Genomic DNA, 26,234 nt, shown 5'->3' with positions numbered 1-26,234 from the left:
AATTTCTGCCACTAAGACTCAGATTATTAAACTTGTCCAGTTAACATTATTTAGCAATATTGTTTAATTATTTTTAATACACACACACTCTATTCCTATAGCACCTTTTTGCAACTTAAGAGCAGCAGACTGTCTCTATTCAAGTATATGGACATTTACTTCAAAGAAGCATGGTATCTGGGGAACTTGGGTGGTCCAGTCACTTAAGCGCCCAACTCTTGATTTTAGCTCAGGTCATGATCCCATGGTCATGAGGTTGAACACCATGTTGAGCTCTGTGCTGAACATAGAGACTGCTTAAGATTCTCTCTCCCTCTCCCTCTGCTCTTCCCCTGCTCGTGTTCCCTGTCTCTCTCTCTCTCTCCCTCTGTCAGAAAAAGTATTATGATATCTTAATAATTAGAAATATAATTTAAGAACATAAAATTTGATTAAAAGTTGATTATTCTGACCTTTATTACACAATATATCCATGAAGGCATTCTTCCCTAGTCGTGTTTTTCTTTAATATTTTGATGGTAAGCATTTGATATATATTGGTATAGACCAATGGAATGACATTATACAAACATGTCATGCCAGCTGAAATGCCATGTTCAGTGCAAATTGACATCATGGCATCATTATCAGTTGTGGAAAACAAGCAAATTTGTGACACTCTCACCAAAGAGATTAAATGAGAAATTGTGCATGTTCAAACCTTTAGAGCAGGGCCTAGCTCATAGGAAACAGAAAAATGTGACTTGTTATTGTTGCTACCCTTGTGGAAGTTTTCGGTTACTCTAAGTTGTTTCTGATTTCTATTAACGGATAGCACAGGGGTACAAGGCTTGATGTAGGTGTCTCAAGCCTCCACTGGGGACGCTGTGCTGCTCAATGAAGTCCATCCCTGCTGATGGATGGGGGAATGCATGGAAGCACCCTACTTCTTTTCAACCCTGGAGAGAGAAGTTTGCACATGCCATCGTTCAGGAAGCCCTCACAGAAGAGCAATCAATCTCCCTTGGTGCTTTTTTACTAAGGCAAGTGTGCCTGAGAGCCAGGGCCACAGTGGGCCCCTTCTCTCAGAAGACCAGCACAACCCCCATGCATGTACTAAGTCTACTGACTATGGACCGCTGCAAAGCTTCAGCTCTAGTGGAAATAAGATGTAGCCTCTTTTAACAAGCAGACCAGAACATACCGAGTTAAAAGTCATGACACACTGGACAAGGTCCAAACACTCATTGCAGGCAAAGAGAAACTCTGCAGAAGACTAACCTGAGGGAAAGAGCAGCCAAAACACAAGAGCAGAGTGCACACAGAACACAATAGAAACACTTCCTAAAGCGCCAAGCCCTGAGCAGTGTATGACCTTATCTTAATATAGCAATTATTCTGAGGAGAAGGAAACAGGCTTTCCTAACACACAGAAGACAGAGACCTAGACAAAATGCCAAGATGAAGGAATTCATCCCAGAAGACAGAACAAGAAGTCACAGCCAGGGATCTAATCAAAACAGGTATAAGAAATATGCTTGATCCAGAATTTAAGACAGTTATAAGTATCCTAGCTGGCCTTGAGAAAAGCATAGAAGACACCAGGGAGTCCCTTACCACAGAGATAAAAGACCTAAAAACCAGGTAGGCCGAAATTAAAAAAAATACGTTCACTGAGATGCAAAATGAATTGGATATAATAACCACAAGGATGGAAGAAACAGAAGAATGAATAAATGATATAGAAAATAAAATTATGGAAAAATGATGCAGCTGAAAAGAAGACAGAAAGAAAAATATTGGATCACAAGTGTGGATTTAGGGAACTCAATTATTCCATAAAGCATAATAACATTCTTATCAAAGGGGTCCCAGAAGAGGAGAAGGGAAAAGGGCAGGAGTTTTATTTAAGCAAATTATATCTGAAAACTTCCCTAATCTGGGGAAGGAAACAGACATACAAATCCTGGAGGCACAGAGAACTCCCACCAAAACCAACAAAAGCAGGCTAATACCGAAACATACTGTAATAAAATTTGCAAAATATAGAGATAAGGAAAAAATCCTGAGAACAGCAAGTAAAAACAAATCCTTAACTTACAAGGAAAGACAAATAAGGTTAGCAGCTAACTTATCTATAGAAATTTGGCAGACCAGAAGGAGGTGGCTTAATATAGTCAATGCATTGAATGGGAAAAATAGGCAGCCAAGAAAACTTTATCCATCAAAGTTGATTTTCATTAATGGAAAAAGATGTGAATTTATTATATGGTTAGTTTTTAACTTTTAAAATGAAAAATGAGCAGAGAAATGGAACAGACATTTTTTTCCAAGGAAGATATGTGAATGTCCAACAGGTACATGAGAGTGTGCTCAATATCATTAATCATCAGGGAAATGTAAAAAAACAACAAAATATCATTTTATACCTGTTAGAATGGTTACCATCAAAAAGACAAGAGATAAATGCTGTCAAGAATGTGGAGGAAATGGAATCCTTGTGCACCTTTGGTGAGAACATAAGTTGATACAGCCATTATGGAAAACACTATGGAAGTTTCTCAAAAAAATTAAAACTAGAACTACTATATGACATAGCATGTCCACTCTGAGCATATAGTCAAAGTAAAATCACTATCTCAAAGAGCTACCTGAACTCTCATGATCATTGCAGCATTATTTAAAACAACACAGACATTATTCATCCATAAAAAAAAAAAAGAAATTCTGCCACTTGAGAACATGGATGGATCTTGAGGGCATTATGTTATGTGAAATAAATCAGACAGAGAAAGACAGAAATTGTATGATCTCACATATAACTGGAATCTAAAGAAGCCAAACTCATAAATACAGAGAACAGATTCATGGTTGCCAGAGGCAGGGTTGAGGCAAGGGAAATGGGTAGAGGTAGTCAAAGGGTACAAACATTTAGTTATAAGATGAAGTCCAGGGATGTAATGTACAGCATGGTGACTGTGGTTAAAAATACTGCATAATAGGGGCGTCTGGGTGGCTCAGTTGGTTGAGTGACTGACTTCAGCCCAGGTCATGATCTCACAGTCTGTGAGTTCAAGCCCTGTGTCAGGCTCTGTGCTGACAGCTCAGAGCCTGGAGCCTGCTTCTGATTCTGTGTCTCCCTCTCTCTCTGCCCCTCCCCTGCTCATGCTCTGTCTCTCTCTGTCTCAGAAATAAATAAACATTAAAATTTTTTTTAAAAATATCATGTAGTATAGTTGAAATTTGCTAAGAGAGTAGATATAGAAGTTCTTATCACAAGAAAAATAATTGTAACTTTGTGAGGTAATGGATATTAACTTATCATGGAAATCATATAATACATATATCAAATTATTATTTTGCATGCCTTAAACACAATGTTATGTTAATTATATCTCAATAAAACCGGAAAATTAAAATTTTTTTTTAATTCTCATCATTAAACATCTGGAATAGTTGAACTGAAAAGCATTCCGACACTACAAAATAGTGTATTGGAAAACTCCTGCTGTTTTGGAGCTGTGTATTTTAGAATTTTGAATTGTGCAAGAAGTTGAGGTGAATTTGCTACCAGTAATACATTCTCTCCATTCCAGTCTTTGTCATTGAATGGTAGGTCTCTTTATTCTGATTCTACATGTTCTAAATTTACAAATGTATTTACAAATACATGTAAGCTAGGGGCACCTGGGTGGCGCAGTCGGTTGGGCGTCCGACTTCAGCCCGGTCATGATCTCGCGGTCCGTGAGTTCGAGCCCCGCGTCGGGCTCTGGGCTGATGGCTCAGAGCCTGGAGCCTGTTTCCGATTCTGTGTCTCCCTCTCTCTCTGCCCCTCCCCCATTCACGCTCTGTCTCTCTCTGTCCCAAAAATAAATAAACGTTGAAAAAAAAAATTAAAAAACAAAAAACAAATACATGTAAGCTAATAAAATATTTTTTAATTTTATTTATTTATTTGGAGAGAGATAGAGACAGCACGAGTGAGGAAGGGGCAGAGAGGGATGGAGACTGACAATCCCAAGCAGGCTCCACACTGTCGAACCGTGAGATCATGACCTGCCCCGAAACCAAGAGTTGGACGCTTAACTGACCGAGCCACCCCAGCGCCCCCTAATAAAATATTTTTTTTTCAACGTTTATTTATTTTTGGGATAGAGAGAGACAGAGCATGAACGGGGGAGGGGCAGAGAGAGAGGGAGACACAGAATCGGAAACAGGCTCCAGGCTCTGAGCCATCAGCCCAGAGCCCGACGCGGGGCTCGAACTCACGGACCGCGAGATCGTGACCTGGCTGAAGTCGGACGCTTAACCGACTGCGCCACCCAGGCGCCCCTAAAATATTTTTTATTTAAGTACATATAAATATAAAATATATATGCACATTATACAATTATATGACAATCATGTTACCTTTTCTCATATTTTAAAGACCTCTTTATTGTTTTTGAGATATTCTAATATGAATCTAACTATAAACAGGATTATAATCATTTTTCTTGAGTTTAAGTAATTAATCAGATTTCATATTTGGCTTTTCCCACCTTTTTCATCAATACCACGTGCAACCAATCAAAATAGTAAATCGTACAAAGTGTGACATTAGATATATTGACAACGTTTTCATTCTGAGGACATTTTGAAGAATTTTCAGAACTGTTTCTTTCTCCCGGCCCTCTGTAAACCTGACCACTTTCTCAAATCTAAATGCCTATTTTTTAAACCAAACAGGAGTAGCTAACACCATAGTATGGATTTTTTTTCCTGCCACTCCTAATTATACACAATTTAAATTTAATTTTCAAAATCTTTATTGTGTCTTCTTACCTACTGCCTTGAAGAAAACCTGTAGGTTTAATTTTTTCTTAAGGTCCAAAACAAATAATTGTACTTTGGGAAAAGAAAACAGCTCTCCGTTTCCTTTCTAAGATCTGACAGTGGGGAGCCTACTTGGAATTTTCTCTCTCCTGCTCTCTCTGCTACTCCCCTGCTCATGATCTCTCTCTCTCTCTCTCCATCACTCTCTCAAAATAAATAAATACACTTAAAAAAACTTTAAACATCCAATCGTTGTACTCTCCTACCATGACTCAAAGCAAACCAAGAATAGGATTAGATGATTAAGGACTGTACCCCTGAAAAATGTCTCTACATTATCCTATGATAAATAGTGTTCCAGGGGCCCTGATTATTCTGATTAAGTAAAAATAAGTCAGCTATTGAATGTGAAAAATGTGTTTGTAAAATGAAAAAGTAAAGCGCCTAAGCAGCCAATACAAAGTGGGCAGGAAATAGTCAAAAGCTTTTCTGTTCTGATCCCAGGCTGAAAGATGAGTTGTAAAAGAGCAGCAATAGAACAGAAGGTTTTGTCCAAATGAATAATATATCAAGTCTGAGATTAAACTAACAGTTGTAAAGAAGAGGGTTACATTTCCCGTGTGTTACATGTCTTCCAATGAGAAGACTACCTCAATGAGATAGAAAATACATGTCAACAGGAGAAGGAAAGTTGGTTGTTTGTGCATGTATAGTACCATTAAGGACTACTATTTTCCTACTAGGTAGCTAAAGTGGTAATGAACTCCATAGGGACAAATGGATTGGATAAAAGGCAAGCCAAATCACTACAGTCATACTGAAGGAGAAATCGTTGGCCCTTCTTTCTACAAGCTCCATGCTGGCTTTTTACTCTTTTTTTTTTTTTTTTTTTTTTGGAGGGGAGGGGAGGGGAGTTACAACTTCTGAAAACATCTTCTGCTCCAGACTTTTCCCTGTAGGTCAAAAGAATGGCTACAAAGAGTGACTGGTCAGTGTGTCACAAAGGACCAGCAAATTTCTGTGTGGTTCGAGAATGCCACAATATTTAGAACAAGAGTGCTTATTATGCTTCATGGAGAACCTTGAAAACTTCATTTTATTCATAATACAGAAAGAATAAAATCAAGTGAGGCACTACATTTGTATTTTCACTTGGTATTCGGTGTCATTGGGATGGAAGTGTTAGAACACACATTTAAAGACTATATCATCTCTTGGCAGTGTTCCATGTAAAGGCTTCAGGGCTGTGAAAGTTGTGAGATCAGTGGAAGAAAAGAAACAGATGTATTATTGACCATAATTCTTTAGAATGTGACAGCTTAACAATGATCTCAAAGATGTGTTTGAGCTTGGGAGAGATAGGTAGTATTCCATAGGGCTTTACCCAAGTGTTCAGATAGGTTTTGAGAATCGTTGGCTAAAGATGGATTTCAAAAGAGGGAGAAATTGTGTGGGGATTTAACAGCTGTTTGTTTGGTTATGTGGTCTTACTAAGAGGATTGAAGAAGTATTTAAGGGTTAGGGTCATGCAAATATCAGAGGTGGAAGAGAAAAGTCACATGGCCAGAGTAATGTTGAGGGGATGGGTGACTAAGTGGACATTCTTCAGTCCTTCACAATCTCTTACAGTTTCTCCTTTTGGTCAAAGGAGAGATTGAGTCTCATCATATGAAAAATTTTGTTAGTTCCTCCAAATCCCTACCACTAGTATCAGTCAAACACCCAGGCTCATTGATGATGGCCGCCATTAGGGCTTTCCATGACTTTTACATGTTGCAGTTGAGTTCTAATAATTTCTCTAATAAGTTGCTGTTTGGAATATTTTAAGTCTCTGAAGAAAGTGCAAGAAAAGAGAAACCTGTGAATACCAGAAAAAAAATCAGAATTATTAGAAAGTCTTGAACAATTCCTTTAAGCCAAGAATCTTCCCAGCCTGAAATCCCTGAGGAGAACATATCCCATCCTAACCCAAGTCTGTAAGAAAATGAGGCCTGATGTCAGTAGGCTTGTGTACAATGTGGTCATCCTTCTGACATACAAAATGGCAGGTTAAAAGCATCTTAAGAGCATCAGTTTAGCAATTAAAAACTTGAAACCAACAGAAAGATGGAAACATAAGCATGAAAAGAAAAGAAAGAGACAAAAGGGAGCATGGCCATCAGTGAGTACCCTCACCTAGGATTCTTTATATGAAGGTTTGGGCAGAAAAAGTCCATGTTTAATTATCTAATATCTGAAGTTCTTGAGAATAATGTCTCTTTTTTTGATAACTTTGCTTTTGGAGACTGCTGGAAGTATGTTTTAGATCAACCATCAGCCTGGAAATCTGGGAGGTGAGTGTATGAAGTTTTTTTACTGGGAAACATCCATTCACTGGAATTTTACTGACATGTTTGTGGTTAACAGTAATGTCCCTCCAATGAGGCTCAAGAGGACTTTTACATTGTTGTTCTCAGTAAACTGGATAGCCAGGCTCAAGGTCATGTGACCTGACAGGATCCCAATAAACTAAGTAGGAGTTGATTGTTTAATTTGATCTTGAAGCACTCTCACATGGCAATGCTGTGTTTAATTATTTTTTTTTACAGAATTGTTTAGTTATTCCATTAATTGCCTTTACTTCCTCACAAGTCTTTGTAATATTAATTATAAAATAAGTTTACTTTCTGCAGGTATATCATTCATCATTGTTTGGAAAGCCAGATAATGTTTATTTTTTTCAATAATCTATCTAATCCTCCATCCATATTCAAAATAAATTAAAAAGAAATCACATGTAAACATGGCATTTATAAACTACATATGTGTAATTTATTTGGTTTTCCTCTTTTTTTTTAACGTTTATTTATTTTTGAGAGACAGAGAGAGACGAAGCCTGAGCAGGAGAGGGGCAGAGAGGGAGGGAGACACAGAATCCAAAGCAGACTCCAGGCTCTGAGCTGTCAGCACAGAGCCCAATGCAGGGCTCCAACCCATGAACCGTGAGATAGTTACCTGAGCTGAAGTCAGACACTTAACTGACTGAAACACCCAGGCACCTCTGGTTTTCAGTTTAAATGATCATTATTTCCAAATAGATTTTTATATTTTTTAAATGTTTGATTCCATTCTCATTATTTATCTTTTTTGTCTACTATTCTTTTACTACTTCAAATTTTTATGCCAATTTCAAATAATTTAAGATTCTTGCTTGTATCTAAAAATGCTGTAAGAATAGGCTAATAGTAAAATAGTAATATCTAGAGTAGACTTTTATGGCCAATAACAAGTTTTCTAATGTCTGTGTGTCTGTGTGTGTGCTTAGTGTTTAATTCTGTATTATTCAATATATCATACAATAAAAATAACTATGATACAAAAATTACAGTAACTGCTTGTTAGTACACATGGCTCAGGACATATGACCAAGCTATCTGCCTAGGTCATATAAATAGAGACCCAAAGCTGTTTAGATTTTAAGTAAAATTAAATTAAATCTTCCACTGTGACTTCCTGACATGGAATTTTAACAAATGGTTTGTCAGTGGCCAATTATATGGAATATATTTTAACCTTTTTATCCATGATGAACTATATACGACACTGAATCCCCTTTGTCTTTTTACATCACTCACGTGATCAGCCTACTGTATTTGTCCCAGTCAGTACCTCTTTGACACGGCCGACATTTCTTTATAACTAGAAAATGCCATTTGTTTTTGTATGTTTATTTGTGGTTTTGTTTTGTTTTGTTTTGTTTTTAGCTGCTGGATAAATTCCCTTGGGATTTCCTGATGTGTTTTTAGATCTTTTTTCATCTCAGTGTTGAGATTTTGCCTCTTTGTCATTTCCCAGTTTTGATCAGCTGATGATTGTGAATCATGTATTGGTAGTGTGCGAATCACAAAGTGAAGTTTTTATATACTATACAAAGTCATTATATAAGATTCTTCATTTATCGTTGATTTTTTCTTCTCCTTTCATCTTTGTTTTCATAACTTGTCAAAAATGAAATTATCTTCTTTGTTAAATTATAGTACATCAATATTGCAAAAATTAATTACATGTAAACTTCCTTTTACTTTGTAATTTGTCTGTTGTCCATTTTGTAATATGCCAAATAATATTTTTTTTACAAGAAAACCTCTTATTTATTTATTTATTTATTTATTTATTTTACTTTTTTGGAGACAGAAGGAGAGAGCCAGGGAGAGGGGCAGAGGGAGAGTGAGAGAGAATCTTAAAGCAGGTTTCATGCTCAGTGTAGATCCCAACATGGGGCTCGAGCCCATGACCCTGGGATAATGACCTGAGCTGAAATCAAGAGTCAGACGCTCAACTAACTGACCCACCCAGGTGCCCCGCCAAATAATATTTTTGATATTTCATCAGGTCCACCTTTGAGAACTAATACTGTGTTTACAGATCTATTTTTTTCTTCTATAGAATAGAAGACTTCATCCAAAGGATATTTCAACATGCTCTATAAGAAATGTTTTATTCACAATCATTTGAAATCGTAATTTACAGAATTAACTGACCTCAACAATTGTACTTTTTTTTAATCAATTATTATAATTTATGAGACATGTTCTTTATGTTTTGGTATATATTTAGATGAACATGCAGATAGATACATAGTTAGAGATGATACATAGATATATAGGTAGTTAATTTCAAATCAATAATGTTTTTCACCACATATGTATTCTATAATTGCTTTTCAAAAATATTTCTCAAAACATTTCTTTTTTCTATCCCTCCACTTTTCAGAGTCTTTAGGGATGTTTAACTTTGTGTTAACACATAAAATATATTTGTTAGTAAAAAAAGCTATGTGTATGATTGGAATTCATAGAAAATTCAAGAAAAGTCACTCAGAAATTCGATACCACCTCTAGGCAGAATTTAAATAAAAACTACTCTATAAGGTTTGAATGGCATAAGAAGCAATACAGATTTAGAAAAATACCAAACTCATTCTTAAAGGGATAAAAATAGAATATTTTGTTCATCTTGAGCCTATACCAGGTGTTGCAAAGTGTGACATTAATATGAATCAAAATTTCCAAAGTTATGGGAAAGTCCACACATTCTTTTTATCTCCAACCAAAAGTAAAATACATTTTATTACATACAATACATTTTGTATTTATTTTATTACATAAAATATTGTATTAATATTTTATTTATTTTATTTTAAAAATAAAATTTGTATTAATTTTATTACATAAAATACATTTTATCTCCAACATAAAAATAAAATACAATTCACCAAGGACCTGCATGCTTTCTCTTTCAAAACTTGGCTTGTAGTAAATTTCTGCATTGTTTATAGTCTGAATTCTACTGTTCCGGTAGAGAGAGTCATTCCCCATGGAAATTAAATGTACAGCTTAAAAACTTCAAGGCTTATCTTATGGTTATATTCTTATTTTTGCTGTGAAGTGGCATGGATCTCAGCAGCCACACTCAGGCTTCCTGCTGCCATTATGAATGCTTCCGAAGCCAATTCCCACGAAGAAAAATGGCTCTAGGACTGACATATTACTACTGATATAAGAAGTTAGTGTTCAGTGAACTGCCACAAAAATAAAATATTTCTCCCTCAGTCACCACTTCTCTAAGAATGTAAGGGAGTAGTAACTGAATGCAGCTTAGTTAATACACATGAATTCAATTGGAAGTGTATAATTTTGTAAAAGTTGCCTCAAAATGCCTCTATATACCTTACCAAAAAATTAATGTTTATTTTTATCAGATATACTTAGCAATACCCTTAAGGACAAATATATAAGTATACCGATTTGCTCTAGAACACAGTCCAGAACAAAGAGAATCTATCAAGATTAGAGGAGGGGTAGATAAGTAAGTAAAGAGGGGCTCCTGGGTGGCTCAGTCGGTTCAGCATCTGACTTCAGCTCAGGTCATGATCTCACAATTTTGTGGGTTTGAGCCCATATCGGGCTTTTTGCTGTCAGCGGGGAGCCCATTTCGGATCCTCTGTCCTCCTCTCTCTGCCCCTCCGCCACTCTCTCTCTCTCAAAAAGAAGCATTAAAAAAAAAAGGTAAAGAAGCTTCTAGGAACACTGGAATAAAGATTTTCTAGGTGTGTCTAAATTTGTGTTGGTATCTCTTTAGTAAGTCACAGGTTTTGTTATAGTGGCTTTCTTGGCATCTTCCCAGGATAAGGTAACAGACATATTTTCAAACAGAAAAAAATAACTGTGAGTTATGCATGCTGAAGATGGCTCACAAAATGTTTTTTTCATCTTTACCAATAACATCATCACAATATCAAAATTACCCTATCTATTATTTCAGATTGTATTTTGGAGTAAAGATGAACTTTTATTTGTTAATTAACTATAGTTAATTATATGTTAACTATATATAGGCACACATAGCCTTTAAAAAGGTGTAGATGGAATAGAAAAATCAATACACATTTTTATTTTTTGATATAGATTGATTATGGATCTTTTCTCTGTCACAGCAAATATTGATCAACTAAACACTATTCATCAAAACCCAAAGATTGCTGAATTGTGCTATTGAAAAATATCTCGCAAGGTCATATTTTCTTTCGTAGATTCTATTTTCTGAATCCTCACAAATATGAGGCGTGTGGTATGTTAGGAAATATTTACATTGATTCACCTATAGCCAATAAATAATGTTTCTAGCCCATAGTGTGTTACCTGTTCAATTAGATTTATTATGTTTTTATATTTACACTTTCATTTGATTGTTTATATCATTAAGTGAGTATTAATTTACCTGTTCATGTGTCTTATTTATAACTAGTTAAGTAAAAATATGTGTTATTTCATCCTGAAATAGTAAATGGAGAAAATGCTGCTGTATCTTTTACAGTACCAAAAATGTGAAGGTCAGAATTTAGGAAGCAAATATTATTATTATTATTTGTTTCTAAAGCTGTGCCATGAGACAGAGTGTTTATCCTGCATACATCATCTAAAAGGGTGTATTTAAAAATTGTATTTTAAAATTATTTATAATATGTGTGCCAACTTAGCTGAAGGCATTTATTAATTAGTTTATTCATGTATTTGTTTAGGCACTTATTCAAATAAAAAGTATTAAGGGAATATATGGCCAAGCCCAGTATAAACCAACTCTTACCTTCTCTTTCCCTAAAAAATAATCTCAAAAGACAAATAACAAACCAAAAAATCCTATAGGCTTGAAACATCTATTTAAATGCTATTAACTTTACTTAATTTTATTTTACTGAAATCACACTAGGTTATTAAAAAATGAAAAGCAACAGCTGTATTTAAAATTTTTTTTTTTTATTTTTTTTTTTTAACGTTTTTTTTTATTTATTTTTGGGACAGAGAGAGACAGAGCATGAACGGGGGAGGGGCAGAGAGAGAGGGAGACACAGAATCGGAAACAGGCTCCGGGCTCTGAGCCATCAGCCCAGAGCCCGACGCGGGGCTCGAACTCCCGGACCGCGAGATCGTGACCTGGCTGAAGTCGGACGCTTAACCGACTGCGCCACCCAGGCGCCCCGCAACAGCTGTATTTAAATAGTACTAATAGATAATCATTGTAGTATTTTTCTTAGGATCTTCAGAGGTCTTTTTGTCTTATGTTTGGAAAAGTAAACATTCAGCAAAGGGAATACTAAACACAGGTCATGGTGCAATAGGAAAAAAAAATTGAAATATTAATAGCCTTCCATTTTATGTCCATATTATTTCAAGTAAAATTTCGTTTTAAGCAAGTTAAAAATATGCCTGATATATGTGATTGAAAAAAAGCCAGAAAGGTTAAATAAATGAAAGAATGACATAAAATTTGTAATTAATATTTCATATTATTTTGAATATGTCTTTGTATGATTACATATTTATCTGCATGATAACTACTTTGGTGATATGGCTGATTAAATTAATTTTAGTGTGGGGCACCTGGCTGGATCAGTCAGTTAAGCGTGGGACTCTTGATTTCAGCTCTGTCATGACCTCACAGTTCATGAGTTTGAGCTCTGCACTGGGCTCTGAACAGAGCCTAGCTGGGATTCTCTCTCTCTGCCCTCCCCTGGTCGTTCTTTCTCTCTCTCTGAAAAATAAGTAAATAAACATTCAAAATTTGATTTTAATAAAAACATTTTATAACCTCTAATAGCGTTAATAATTTTGAAGAAGATGGTGTTTATTACTACCTAATTTCATCTAAATATGTTTCTCTTTGCAATGTATGGTACTTCAATTGTACCTTTATATCAAGTTAATTTCAACTATCTTAGGGGATGTATGGGGTCAGGTTTGACAACACGTTCTAATATTTATACTCTTTTATTTATACATTACTTACAAGAGGCTGTTGGTAATCAAAACTTAGAAACACTAGTATGTGTTAATTTCAGTAACAAGTTTAGATTTTTAAATGTTTTTCCTTGATTCAAGATAATACAACTTGTGATACAAAATAAGTTAGCTCAACTCTTTGCCAGTTTTTATTTGTCTATCCAAGCAGAAGAGTTCCCTCTTCATCAAAAATGAGTATGTCTTTGAAACTTTCTGTCTAAAAATATTAAAATTCAACGACTCCCTGGCAGTCAAATGGATAACCAAATTTGATCATTATAAACTTGGGAAATAGTGTCATCAGTAGAAAAGAGAAAAACTACAAAGTTTTACGTTTATGAAGATAGGTTGATATTTTTGAGTAGAAAATTAAATTTTAAAGTAAAACCGAAAATTCTAGAACTAAAAATAAAAACTGAAATATATAACACAGCGGAGTTTGTTTACTGGTTCTAGTAAGAATACCACACTTGCCAGAGCAGCTGTGTATCGGGTCACCATTTGTCTTAGTTTGCTGTAGTTCGCTACAGCGTGTCATGATGCATTTGTTTCTCGTAGTAGTCAGACAAGTGAATTAAACAAGAACACAGTAGGGATCACCATTTGTGCAACTTTCCATGCCTTTCAAAATGGCACTGATTTTGTGCTGTTACCCCAGAGGCAGTATTGCTTTTATTTATTCTCTTGGCTGTGGTGTGAAAGGAAATCTTGTCAAGGTCTTCTCCTTGCCTCTCCTATAACAATAACTATCAACATAAAACGGAAGTGATGTGAGGGTCTGTCAGTTGCTAGTATATATACTCACCTAGATAAACATTTAGAAAATAGGGACTGACTCGCTGTGAGGATATGGACTCTTTGCACCCACTGAGATGAACACAGGATTGGGCCAAATTTACCACCGGATGTACATACATACTCTTAGAAGAGTCTATGATCACAGTTGGTTTCACCTGATACCAGTGTCGATTCACACTGTGTCAAAAGAGGTGCGTGCTTCCTTTTCCACATATGCCTATGGCTATAGACCCTTGGGGTAAAAGAATGGAATTATGTTTACCGTATATCCTTGCTCTGGCATCAGTGATGCTTCTCAGGACACAGCCCTGCTTTAGTCATTGGACCTGCATCTGTAAATTGGTTCAGGTTTAAAAACTAGGTTGAGGGAATAAGGCTATCCACTGGAGTGGCTATCAACTTTCTGCTCATCTATTCTGGATATTTTTAACATATGTGTACATACATAGAGACCTTTGTTGGTGGTCTTTCTATCTTTCCCCGGGAACTATGATGGTCTTTCAGCCACCCCCATAAACCCCTGCCTAACAAGTCCTCTTTCTTGTTGTGTTGATCCTGCTATCATGGGAAGTGTGTTCTTCCTTATCTCTTGGTAGTGGTTAAGTTTTACCACCTTGCCTTTGCTGTTCCAGAATTGTGTGCCATCATTGACACTAGTTCCAAAATATCACTACCTGCTAATCATTCTTGGCCTACAAACAATAGGCATTGTCAAGCATATAACAAGCACATTTATTATAACCTTAGTAAGGCTAACGTCCTTTGGTTCATCCTGAAGTACACAGTCATTCTAGCATGACCAGTCCCTCAGCCTTTTTATTGGTTTTATGCATTCTAGCATGGTGTACCTGGAAACTTAACTCCACGTGATGTACCTCATAATACTTCCAGGAGCCATCCTTAAAGTGTACTAGGGCTGAGCCCAGATGTTCTTGAAATCCACTGAATTTTGTGTTCCCTTCCTACCACAAAAATCCATATCACTTCAAATATTTTTCATTCTTGGGGCTCCTGGGTGGCTCAGTCAATTAAGCACCCAACTTTGGCTCAGGTCATGATCTCAGTTCATGAGTTCAAGCCCTGCATCAGGCTCTGTGCTGACAGCTTGGAGCCTGGAGCCTGCTTCAGATTCTCTCTCTCTCTCTGTCTCTCTCTGTCTCTCTCTCTGCCCCTGCCCCACTCACGCTCTGTCTGTCTCTCTCTCTGAAAAATAAATAAACATTTTAAAAAATCTCTTTCATTCTTATAATCTGTAGGATTGTTTTTCTGTTTCCTGCTGGTACATATTAGCCAGGTCCAACAACTCCAATCACAAATGATCTCTTTCCTCACTTACGGATTCTTGAACTCCTGTAAGCCATGATAAAACTTAATAACTTTTGGCTAAATGGCCAAGAAGGAATGTCGGAGAAGAACCTGCTTTGCTTTGCAAGAAATCTGTCTCAGATGGACCCACTTCAGAGTCTCCAGGAATCAACTATAGTCTAACAAAGGAAAGTAAGCCACTTCTACATGTGTAGAGGGCTCAAGATTGGCTTGTTCCATAGTTTTTAATCCATTCACTCAGATTTTCCCATTCCGAGTCTTACGGTCTTATTCCTTGCATTTCTGAGTCAGTTTTTGACTTGCTGAGCAAACAGTTCAGTTAGAAGTTCTACTTTTACAGTTAGATCTGTCAGATGATCCAAATCAATTTTCTTTCAATTGCAGGAAAGTATATGTCTTTAAATGCTTATGTGAATACTTTATAACTTTCCTACCATAAATTCGGTTATTAATTGGTGTACTTGAGTCTATCACTTTCTTTGTTTAATGCATTAGTGGGGCACAGTGACCATCAATCCCATAGTCCTTGTAATTGTCATTCCTCCTGTATCTCTCTATAGATACAGCCTGAAATTGATCTCATGCTTGTATTACATCCCAGCTGATCACATCTCAGATAAGGACACATAAAATAATGATCAATTGTGATCCTATAATATGCCAGAAATTAGTACCATCCATTGGCCAATCTGTTGCTATGTGATTGATGAGAGAAACAATTTCAGAATCATATAAATATATTCCATGTCCCCAGGCCACCTCTGTTACCCACTGTTTTAAGTCAGGTTTCCCAGAAGCAGACATGAGACAAGCTTCATCTGCAAGCCCTTTAGTAGGGAAAGACTCCCAGAGAGACCAGTAAAGGCAGACATGGCAAAGCAAGGTATGGAATGGGAGAAGGTCAAAAAGTCACACTCCCATAAACACCTACAGTAAATCTGTTGCAGAGATCTGGGGTATGTTACACTACATGTTTGTCCTGATATGAGAAAAGGGAGCTGGGACTTATGCAATTCCAAGTAGGTCAGTTTTGAGTTAAGGGCTCTTTTAAGAGGGATACAAATTCTCTGGCACTTCTGGGTCATACTAGGTGTTACAGTGTAGACTCAGCTATCAAAAGTTACCTGTAAAAGAGACAACAATGCTGGCTCTAAGAAGCAAAACACACAATTCTGATACTGAATAATGGTTATGTGGTGCAAAACTTAATAAAGGGAATGGAGTCTGGAGGGCAGCAGCGAGGGAGCTGTTACACCCTATCGCTCCTAGTCAAATGCAGACCAGCAGATAGAGGTGTACCTTGAAGATCCATACTACATCCTATCCCTGCAAGAAGAAGAAAGCTTTCCTTCTCCTCTGACCACAGCCCAACTAGTGAGAGACTGTCACGAGGTAGCCAATGAAAAGTTCTATTTCAAGCTCTCAGTTTATTCCAAGGGGTGTTTTGTTTATAATAGCCCTTTCAACTCTTCCCTTTCCGCTGTACTGGGTTGTACTTCTCCTTTGTTTTCTGGGCTTATGGTTTCACCGTAGTTTGTTTATCCTGAATTGTAATTGTATCTAAGTAAACTTATTTTTGCTGGTAAAAATAACTAAATTTTACTGTTAAGGTTAACAGCGGGAAGGAAGAAATCATATGATAATGAAATGAGTCAGGGCAAAAGCATTGAAGTGATAGTATGGCCTCTCTAAGAATTATATTTTGTTTAAACTTTGAAGCAACCAAGAGAGTTAGGTCTCAGATTCACTGGAAGGAAAACATCCCAGGCAGAAAGAGCAGAAAAAGCAAAGGTCCTCAGCGGGGATCTTGTGTATTAAGCATAAAAATCCCCAAGGAAGCTGTGAATCTGGAGCATACTGGAGGAAAGAGAAGGATGCCAAGAAATAAAGTTCACAAAGTAAAGTAGAGAGCCATTGTGTGGCCAAAACCAAGTGTCCAAGCAGCCTACATGTTGACCTACTTGAGCACGTTCGCTAAGGAACAGCTGTAGAGACAGGATTGGTGGATGTGTGGCTCACTGTTCCCATGCTTAACTCTTAGGGGGTGCATACAGACCTGGAAATCTGAGATGACAGATTTCAAGGAATCCACCCAGGCCCTTTGGGTCTTATGCTGTGCAAGGAAGCAATCACTGACTTCTCACACCTGGTGAAATCAGTGTTGAGCTATAACAATGTGATAAAACAGAATCTTCACCCCAGCTTCATCTTTCTGGCACTGGTAGAATTAGATGCATCTTACACACACAAACACACATACCCCACTGAAATCAGAAGTCTGTGATAAAATCTCGGTATTTGATGTGGGCTAGAGAGAGCTTTGGTTTCTCTACAGCCTCTGGTCTTCATACAGCTTTTCAAGCAACTACACATCAAAAGAAGATCAGACATGGTCTTGCAAATCATGGTGCGGCAACTGGGTTTTGCTCTTGGTCAGATGTCAGCCACCAGGAAATTTGTAAATACAAATATCAAGATCTGACTTAAGATTTCAAAGAGCAGTTATGGCTTCACTAGCATCTGCAAAAATGGAAGCAGGGGAATCAGTTAAGAAACTATTAAAATAACCCAGGTGTGGAACGATTATCGATGGGACAGTGTGGAGACAATGGTATGATGAAAAGTGGATGAATTCCAGATATATTTCAAAGGTAGAGCTAATAAGATTTTTTGAAAGACTTGTAATAGGGTATGAAAGGAAGAAAAGAATAAGTGATGACAGCAAGTATTTTCACCTGTGTAATTGAGAAACTTGAAACTTCGTCAATGTATAGGGAATGAGGGTAGCTACCAAAGAGACAGGGATGAAGGACCAGACCTTGAGACACTGTGACATTTAGAATCCAGAATGTGAAGAAGAATGAAACAGAACACTGACTAGGATTGGCCATGTGTGTAAGTGGAAAATAAGATGAAGTTAATATACTGAAGACCAAATGAGCAAATCCTCTCAGAAGAAGAGAGAAACCAGAAATGTCAAATCCTGGTGATGGGCAGGTATTAAGCAAGGGATCTGGCAATATAAAGATCATTGGTCACGCCCTGATTACTTGCCTGGATTATTGCAATTAAATCTGTCCCAGGTAGGGTTACCTTGAAAACAGACTCTGCAATGGAGACATATGCACACACTTTATTGAGGAGGGCTTTCTAGAACAACACTTGTAAAAAATAATTGGGAGCATGACCAGGGGGAGGGAGAAAGTTGGACTGTGATTCAGTTGCAAGAAGCCTTTACCAACCATCCAGGAAGTTTTAGACTGGGATAACCCTTCAGAGACAAACTGAACTGAAGTTCGGGGCCAGGTGTAAGCCTTGGGTGAGCGTCTTCCTCCAGCCAAGGGAAATTCCTCACACCGACTCATCTGGAAGCCATCAGCCGCCAACCCTCTCAGCAACTTGTGAAATGAGTGCTTTATCCCTGATGAAGAGTCTGCATGATGTTTCACAGGATCCAAGAGAAGGTAATAACTGGTCACCCTGCTTCCCTCCTTGTTCTCTCATCGTCCATTTGCAACCCAGCAGTCAGAGTAATTTTGATAAAACAGAAGCCATGTCATGTGGAAAACCCACCGATAGCTTCCCCCCTTCCCTTCTTCCTGAAAGTAAACACCAAAATGTATACAGAGGCCTGAGATGGCCAGTACAATTTCTCCCTGCATCATTTGTCTGTATTTGCTTCTCTCTCCCTTTTGCCCACTCCTTTGAAGCCTTTTTTTAATAGAGAGGATGCCCCCCAACCCAGACATTTTGTACGTTCTTTTACTTTGCTTTGGATGCTCTTCCCCTAGAGAATCACAGCACTATCTTTTCACTTCCTTCTTTGATAAAATATTACCTTCTCAAAGGAATTCCTTTATCACCTTACATAATATCCTAATAAACTCTGACTTCTCAAAACACATTTCTCATCCTGCCCCAGATCTATCATATTTGTAAACTTCTATGTAATTCAAATATTTATTTTGTTTAATGTTGGGCTATTCCCACAGAAGTCACGGGGGGGAATATTGTGTGTGTCCCAGCACTAAAAATGGGCTGTAGAACAATGCTGACAGAGAGAGAATCTCCAGGGAATATTTGGTGAACAAATGAATGAATGTGTGAATAAATGGATGATAAACATTTGCCTTTCCAATATCAATTTGGGTAAATTTCATCAGAAAAAACATAAGTGTGATCATAGTGATTTTCTTGGTGAGCAGATGAGTTTTTATACCTACAAATAAGATCTTATCAGCACACTGGGATACTATAATAAAAAGGTATTCATTATAAATTTTTAAAAAAATATTATAGAAAATATCAGAATTACTTGGATATTAGCAGTGAATCTATTTGTTACTGAATGTCACAATATTATCAACCAAAAAATGTACAATATACAAAAATCAATAAACTTAGAGCTACTAAACTGTAGCTTTTATTTTTATGTTTTATCTTTACTTACGTGCTTATTCACCTTGAGTTTCTTCCACTATGTGACCACCACTTAAAGAATAGTGAGACTAGGAAAAACTTGACTTATTTCTGTGAAAATTAGCAATGTAAGATCACTTTGAGAATGACTTAATTTAATTGGCTTATGTGTTAAAATGAGCAGGTTAGGTAAAATGTGGGTGTAAAGTATATTCATGTATGTCTAAATATATATCAGTTGTTCTGACAAATTACCGAAGCATGAAATTTCTCACACATCACTTTTATTTGAATAATTTTCCAAGGTAGCATTTTTTGTTGATGCTTGATATTGAACTATTTTTGTTTTAGCTGGCATTCTATACAATGTGATTAAATTATATATTTGCATCAGTAGAAATGTGCCATGTTGCTTCATCATTCAAACGTAATGGGAGCACTGGATTACGTTAAATACATAGAGTTGAAGCATGATTTAGAGATTTGTATGAAAAGCTACTGATAAAGCCACCTCAATATTATGTTTGCTCATTCTTGTTCTTTATTTTAAAACATATTCCATATTCTAAAGATAATTGGTATGTTCAAACTCAAGTTTTACAATGGTAATTTCATATTAATGCGTAAAATATGTTTTCAATCATTGTCACCTGTAAAAAAGTTCATTTATTAATTGATCGTCTTTTCAGGAGTAGGTTTCCTACATAAAGTAGTATGCAAGCTTAAAAGGAAAGGGAAAAAATATATAAAGTCTACTAATGACATAAAATATCTCTTTTTCATATACAATAAACAGAGACAACTTCATAGTGATTTAAAAGGTTAACCCATGAATTATGTTTTTAATTGTTTTAACATTTATTTATTTATTGAGAGACAGAGAGGGACAGAGCATGAGTGGGGGAGGGGCAGAGAGAGAGAGACACAGTATCCCAAGCAGACTCCAGGCTCTGAGCTGTCAACACAGAACCCAACATGGGACTCAAACTCACGAACTGTGAGATCATGATCTGAGCCGAATTTAGACACTTAAGCTACTGAACCACCGCCAATGAATTCTTATGAAGGATCTTGGGATATTTACATGTTTGAAATTACTCCAAAATCTATGCCATTATGAGAATTTCTTATGTCTTCTTCCTTGTCTCTAATCCATCCCACTCCTATCTATCCTATTTTCCCCAAGATATTCAGCTAAAACAAGAGAAGTATCTAACTAAATATAAATAAGGTGCCTTTAAAGACTAGTTCGCACGCAATCTAATTAAAAAGAAAGATAAATTAAAATCAATGCCAAATTTATTTCAGAATTTTCCATAGGACCCACTTCATAAGTAAGATAAGATAGTCTTGTGGTTGACCCCCAGCCTTTCTCATATACTGGATCTTTAGAAGTTTATGTGAACAAAAGATAATAAAGCTACTTACATTGTGCATTTTTTAAAGAGAAATATAATGAAATAATTAATACATGTACTTTGTTTTAAAATTGTGTTTGATATTTAATAAATAATAACTATAACTGAAATTAGTATCTGTTTATCTTTAGAGATGTGGTATATACCTACCTCTCCAGTAGATTTATTTTATTCTTCTTGCAGATTTCCTGAAATAATGCTTACTATTAACTTTCATACAGAAGAAATGTGTGTTCTATGAAAGCTTTAACTGATAGCCATTGCTGGCTTGTGCAGATCATAGGGAGAAAGACGTGGGGTGAGTGGTCAAGAGGTACTTTACCTGATTCATGGTAATAACTGCCTCTAGGGAAGTCAGACAGGAATGTGATGGAAAATGGTTCAGTGCTAATAATAAAGGATTTAGTCTTCTAATATTTTATTAATCATGGCTATTAAAATTTGGAGATGTAAAATATTTTTCTTATATTTTAGTTAAAACAAAAAAAGTTATATGAAATCTATGTATCATTCTTTTACTCAATTTTCCTTGTATCCTCATTTAACATATTTTACACATTAACTTATTACAGGAAGCTGGGCAAAAGTTGAGGACCGACTGTTCATTACCTTAACTCTGTTTCAGTAATATCTGATAACTAATCCATCATAATGTGTTCCCACATTTATTTTGCTTTGATGTTTTAAATGTTAATTCTTCTTAAGCTCCATATATGCGTGATAAATTAAATATGATTAAGTAAATGAATATAACGCTTAAGATATGTTATAAAGATATCATTTGCAATTTACTTATGACATTTTGGTGGCATTTTGTTCTTCCTGTTCTCAAATTTTGTTCTGTAGTCCACATTCTCAATATTTTCCATGAGCCTTCTTGTTCTGGGTGTTGCTAGATTCACCTCCCCCGGTAAAACAGACTCTCCAATTGTACTTTTTTAATGTTAATTTGCACTTAAAATGTATTACGTATCTAGGTGCATTTCCAGTGTAAGAATGAAGATAAACCTAGATTTATATACACACGTAAATCTTTGATTTACATATTTTGAGTCGGCGATGAAGATTTGGGTCTAGGGAGGATGGAGTAGATTCATCAAGAGAAAAGGTATGAGATGTAATCAGAGCACCTCAAAAGGATGATTTTGTTGCCTATTCCGAAGGAATATGTTTACAAGTTCACTCTGGAGTGGTGACATTGAGCCTTGCTAATATAGTGACATCATCTTTGAATCCGTCTTTGGCAGTTTTCACGCCAACTTCCAGAGAAACAGGTTCACATGATATAAATTTACCTTACCTTGAGAAAACATTGTAAAACACATAAGGATACGAAGGTGGTGAAGCCAGGAGAACAAATTCAACCTGTGTAGTCAGTTCACACACTTCGTTCCCTTCATTGAGGTGCCCCCAGATGTCCCACTGCCATAGGTAAGCCAGCACGTCAAACGCTAGGTGCCCTCAACGTGACATTTACATTCTGAGACTTGTTTTGCATCCCTCTGAATCAACCTCATCTGTGTGCGTATACAGTGGAACAGCTTGCTTTCATGCATATCTGAAGAAAGGTAGCCCAGAGAAACATGCTATGAGTTCTGATTTTCCAGAATCCATAAAATAAACGAACATAGCTCTTACGCTACTTTTGCTTGCCTTACTTTCAAAATATCTTCACATCAAACTGCATTTTATACGTTTTACACTTGATATAATTTTGGCTGAACACTCTGGGCTAATTTCTAGCTGTCAAGTTTTTGATTCTGTATCAATTCCATTTTTAAACATTTTACCGTGGTAACATATAACATGAAATTTGCCATTTTAAACATCCGAAGTGTAAAATTTGGTGACTTGAGCTACATTCACATTGGTGTGCAACAGGCATGGATTTTTGGTTACCCAACACAGAAACTTTGTATCCATTGAGCATGAAGCCACACTCTCACCTTCCCGCAGTCTCTGATAACCTGTAATCATTTCCGTCCTTGGAATTTGTCCATTCCAGATTTTTCATAGAAGTGGAATTGTGCAACATTTGTCCTTTTATATCTGGTTTCTTTCACTTAGCATAGTGTTTTCAGTGTTGACCCATGTTGGAGTATTTATCAGTATTTCGTTCCTTGTTTGTGGTTAATAATATTCCATTGCCACATTTCATTTATTATTCATCTGTGGATAGACGCTTGGATTGCTTCTACCTTTGGCTATTTTAAATAATGTTGCAATGAGCATTGGAGACAAATACCTGTTTGAGTTCCTGTGTCTAATTCTTTTGGGCAAACCCTTAGGAATGGAATTGCTGTGTCATATGGTAATTCAATATTTAACTTTTTGAGGAGCTATCAAAATATTTTCCACAGTGGACCCGCCATTTTTATTCCAAACAATATATGTGGGTTCCAATTTTTCCACATCTTTACTAAAGCATACTGTTTGTTTGTATGTGTTAATTATAACCATCCTAGTAGATGAGAAGTGGTATCGCATTGTGGCTTTGATGTCTATTTCCCTAGTGACTAATGATGCTGAGAATCTTTTTATGTGTTTATTGTCTGTTTATATATCTTTTCTTAAAGTTTTTTTTTTTTTTTTTTTAATTTTGAGAGAGTGCAAGCTGGGGAGGGGCAGAGAGAAAAGGGAGCAGAGAATCCCAAGCAGGCTCTGCGCTGACAGCAGCAAACCCATCGTAGGGCTCGAACTCATGAACGGGGAGATAATGACCTGAACTGAAGTTGAAAGGCCAACCGACGGAGCCACGCAGGTGCCACTGTTTATATTTCTTCTTTACAAAAATGTACAGTCAAGTCCTTTGACCATTTGTTACATTAGTTTGCTTGTCCTTTTTTGTTGCTGTTGTTTGATTGTGATAAGTTTTATATACGTTGGATATTAAACCCTTATCAGAGATATTTTTTGCAAATATTTTCTGTCATTCTGTAGGCTCTCTTTTCACTCTCTTGGTAACATGGATGCACAAAAGAAGTGCTCGAAGCTGCTTACTACATCATTTTACTTACGTCACTCCTGCGTCTATTTCTTCCCACTTAGAAATATTCCAAAATGCTACGTGGAACAACAACATATAAAGCAATCAAGCCACCTCTGTTCAAAATATCTGTTTTTCAGTTGTTAAACAGACATTGAAACATGTATCGCTTTCACTGTGACACGGACAAGTCCATCATCTTCAGAAGATCGTTAACGTTTCTTTCCGTTTTTATATTTCTAGATATTTCCCAGATATGAAGTAGAGATGGGATCCACAAAAATATGTTGCTTGCAAATTATCACAACAATATCATCTTGTTTTAGTAATTTTTGCATTTGGTGAAGCATCTTAACTGTACATGTTTTGAACATATTAAAATATTACCCATCTTCCAAGGAAAAAAAGGATAAAAGCATATTTATTCATAACATCATTTTAAAATATTTTGGAGTTCTTGATATGGGGCCTGATTAATATTTATGATTTAAAAGCTGTATTTTATAGCGGGGAGCAAACCTGGAGTGAGCAGAATGTTCTCCAAGTCAAATTCTTGGAGAACTAGAGAATTCTAATACATTGATGTACATGCAAGTATATTTATTGAAAACTAATCATCCTGTAGCTCTTGTCTTTGAGGCTCTAATACATTTCATTTTAAATGATGAACAATTAGCTGTACTTTTCTAATCATCTTAACATATGAATGTTTCTGACTATGTTTAATTTTGGAGGAAGGAAAGAAGATAAGCAGGGAATTAGATATTAGCATTCTTATTGTTAAATGTAAACTTATTATTTCCTTACTTCCATCTCTAAATAGCCACGAGAAATCCACAAACTTTTTAAATCAGTTGTTAGGGTAGAAAAATGGTATTTATGTTTCCCTCTGTCTGATTAAATAGATAGATAACAAAGAAACTGGAGGAGATTCTTTAAATAAAAAGTCTGTAAATTGCATTTCAGGATTTCTGTGTTTAGCACAATGGAAATATTTAAATAAATACTCTACTGAGTTAGGTTTTCTAACAACTTAAGATAGTCCCAGGGAGCTCTTTTGGCATTTTTGGAACTTAATATGTAAGATATACACATGAACATAAATAATCATATACACTGTTAGTATTATTTTGAGCAAATTATTATCTTAGATTGATTATGAATAATCAATGATGGCACAGTCTTAAGGGAAGAATCCCAACCACAGTATCTGAAGAAAGGAAATGGAATGATTTGGAAATGGGAGTGGTTGTCTGTGAAGAATTCTTTTCCCTGGGCTCGGGGACAGACAGGGTTTCCTGGCACAAAGTATATCAGGTAGGGACATGTGAGAGGAACAAAGTCTCTACCCCAGAAGCTTTTAGTGAGAGCAATACCTTCAGGGGACATCTAAGTTTTATTAAAGGGAAGAAGGTGACTAAACCATCTAGGGGTATCATTTTCTATCAGAGGCCTTTTAAAAATGACTCATTTAATTCAATTCATAGCCTCATTTTAATGATACTCAATTGTATAACTTTATTTGCTTTAATTCACTGTTCTTTCCATACTTTGTGAAATTTCATTTATTTATTTGATTGTTATTTTGTTTTACTTGTCTTGATTTTTATGCCAATATTATAGTCACTCCAGAAGAGCAGAGATTATATATAATTTGCTTAATAAATGTATTCATTTATAAAGCATAGATGTCTTATTTATTATTTATGAATAATAAATATACTGTAGTCATGAGCCTCCCTCTAAGGGATGCCTACTCAATGAGGGAAAAAGATGGATTGGTTATTGTCTTTGTCAAGAAGCATGTGTCTTTTTTAAAAAGTTTAAATTTGGGGGATTTTTTTTATCTCAGTGAGTACTAATTTCCTAATCTGTAATGTTAGTGCAATAATAGCTGCCACAATTGTATCACAGCATAATAAGATCATATAAGAAAATTAATTCTTATCTGCTAAAAATAAATTCATGGCATGATAAAATTAACAAAGACTAGAATCCAGAAAGGCTTTTCCATCAAAAATTTCAGAAGGAGGATGACTTATATTTAAACAATGGTGTTCCACTGGATACGGGTCATATGTTAGAATATGTCACTTTATTTATTTTTTAAAATATATTTAGTTATCTCTTAGAGAGAGAGAGAGAGAGAGAGAGAAAACACAAGCAGGGGAGGGG

General features: G+C 36.1%; 1 long non-coding RNA gene across 1 annotated transcript in view; it reads left to right on the top strand.

Moving 5' to 3' along the window:
- Window positions 1–24,568, top strand: part of LOC147577554 (uncharacterized) — a 101,516-nt gene extending 76,948 nt beyond the window's left edge. Inside the window, exons 2-3 of the long non-coding RNA XR_015255859.1 lie at window positions 23,678–23,834; window positions 24,014–24,568. This is a non-coding gene — a long non-coding RNA (uncharacterized LOC147577554). The remainder of the gene's footprint in view (window positions 1–23,677; window positions 23,835–24,013) is intronic.
- Window positions 24,569–26,234: the final 1,666 nt, after the last annotated feature.

This window comes from Puma concolor, chromosome C2 (genome assembly GCF_028749965.1).
Source record: "Puma concolor isolate L17-30 chromosome C2, mPumCon1.1.hap2, whole genome shotgun sequence".
NCBI lineage: Eukaryota > Metazoa > Chordata > Mammalia > Carnivora > Felidae > Puma > Puma concolor.
This window is presented reverse-complemented; position numbering and strand designations above follow the sequence as displayed.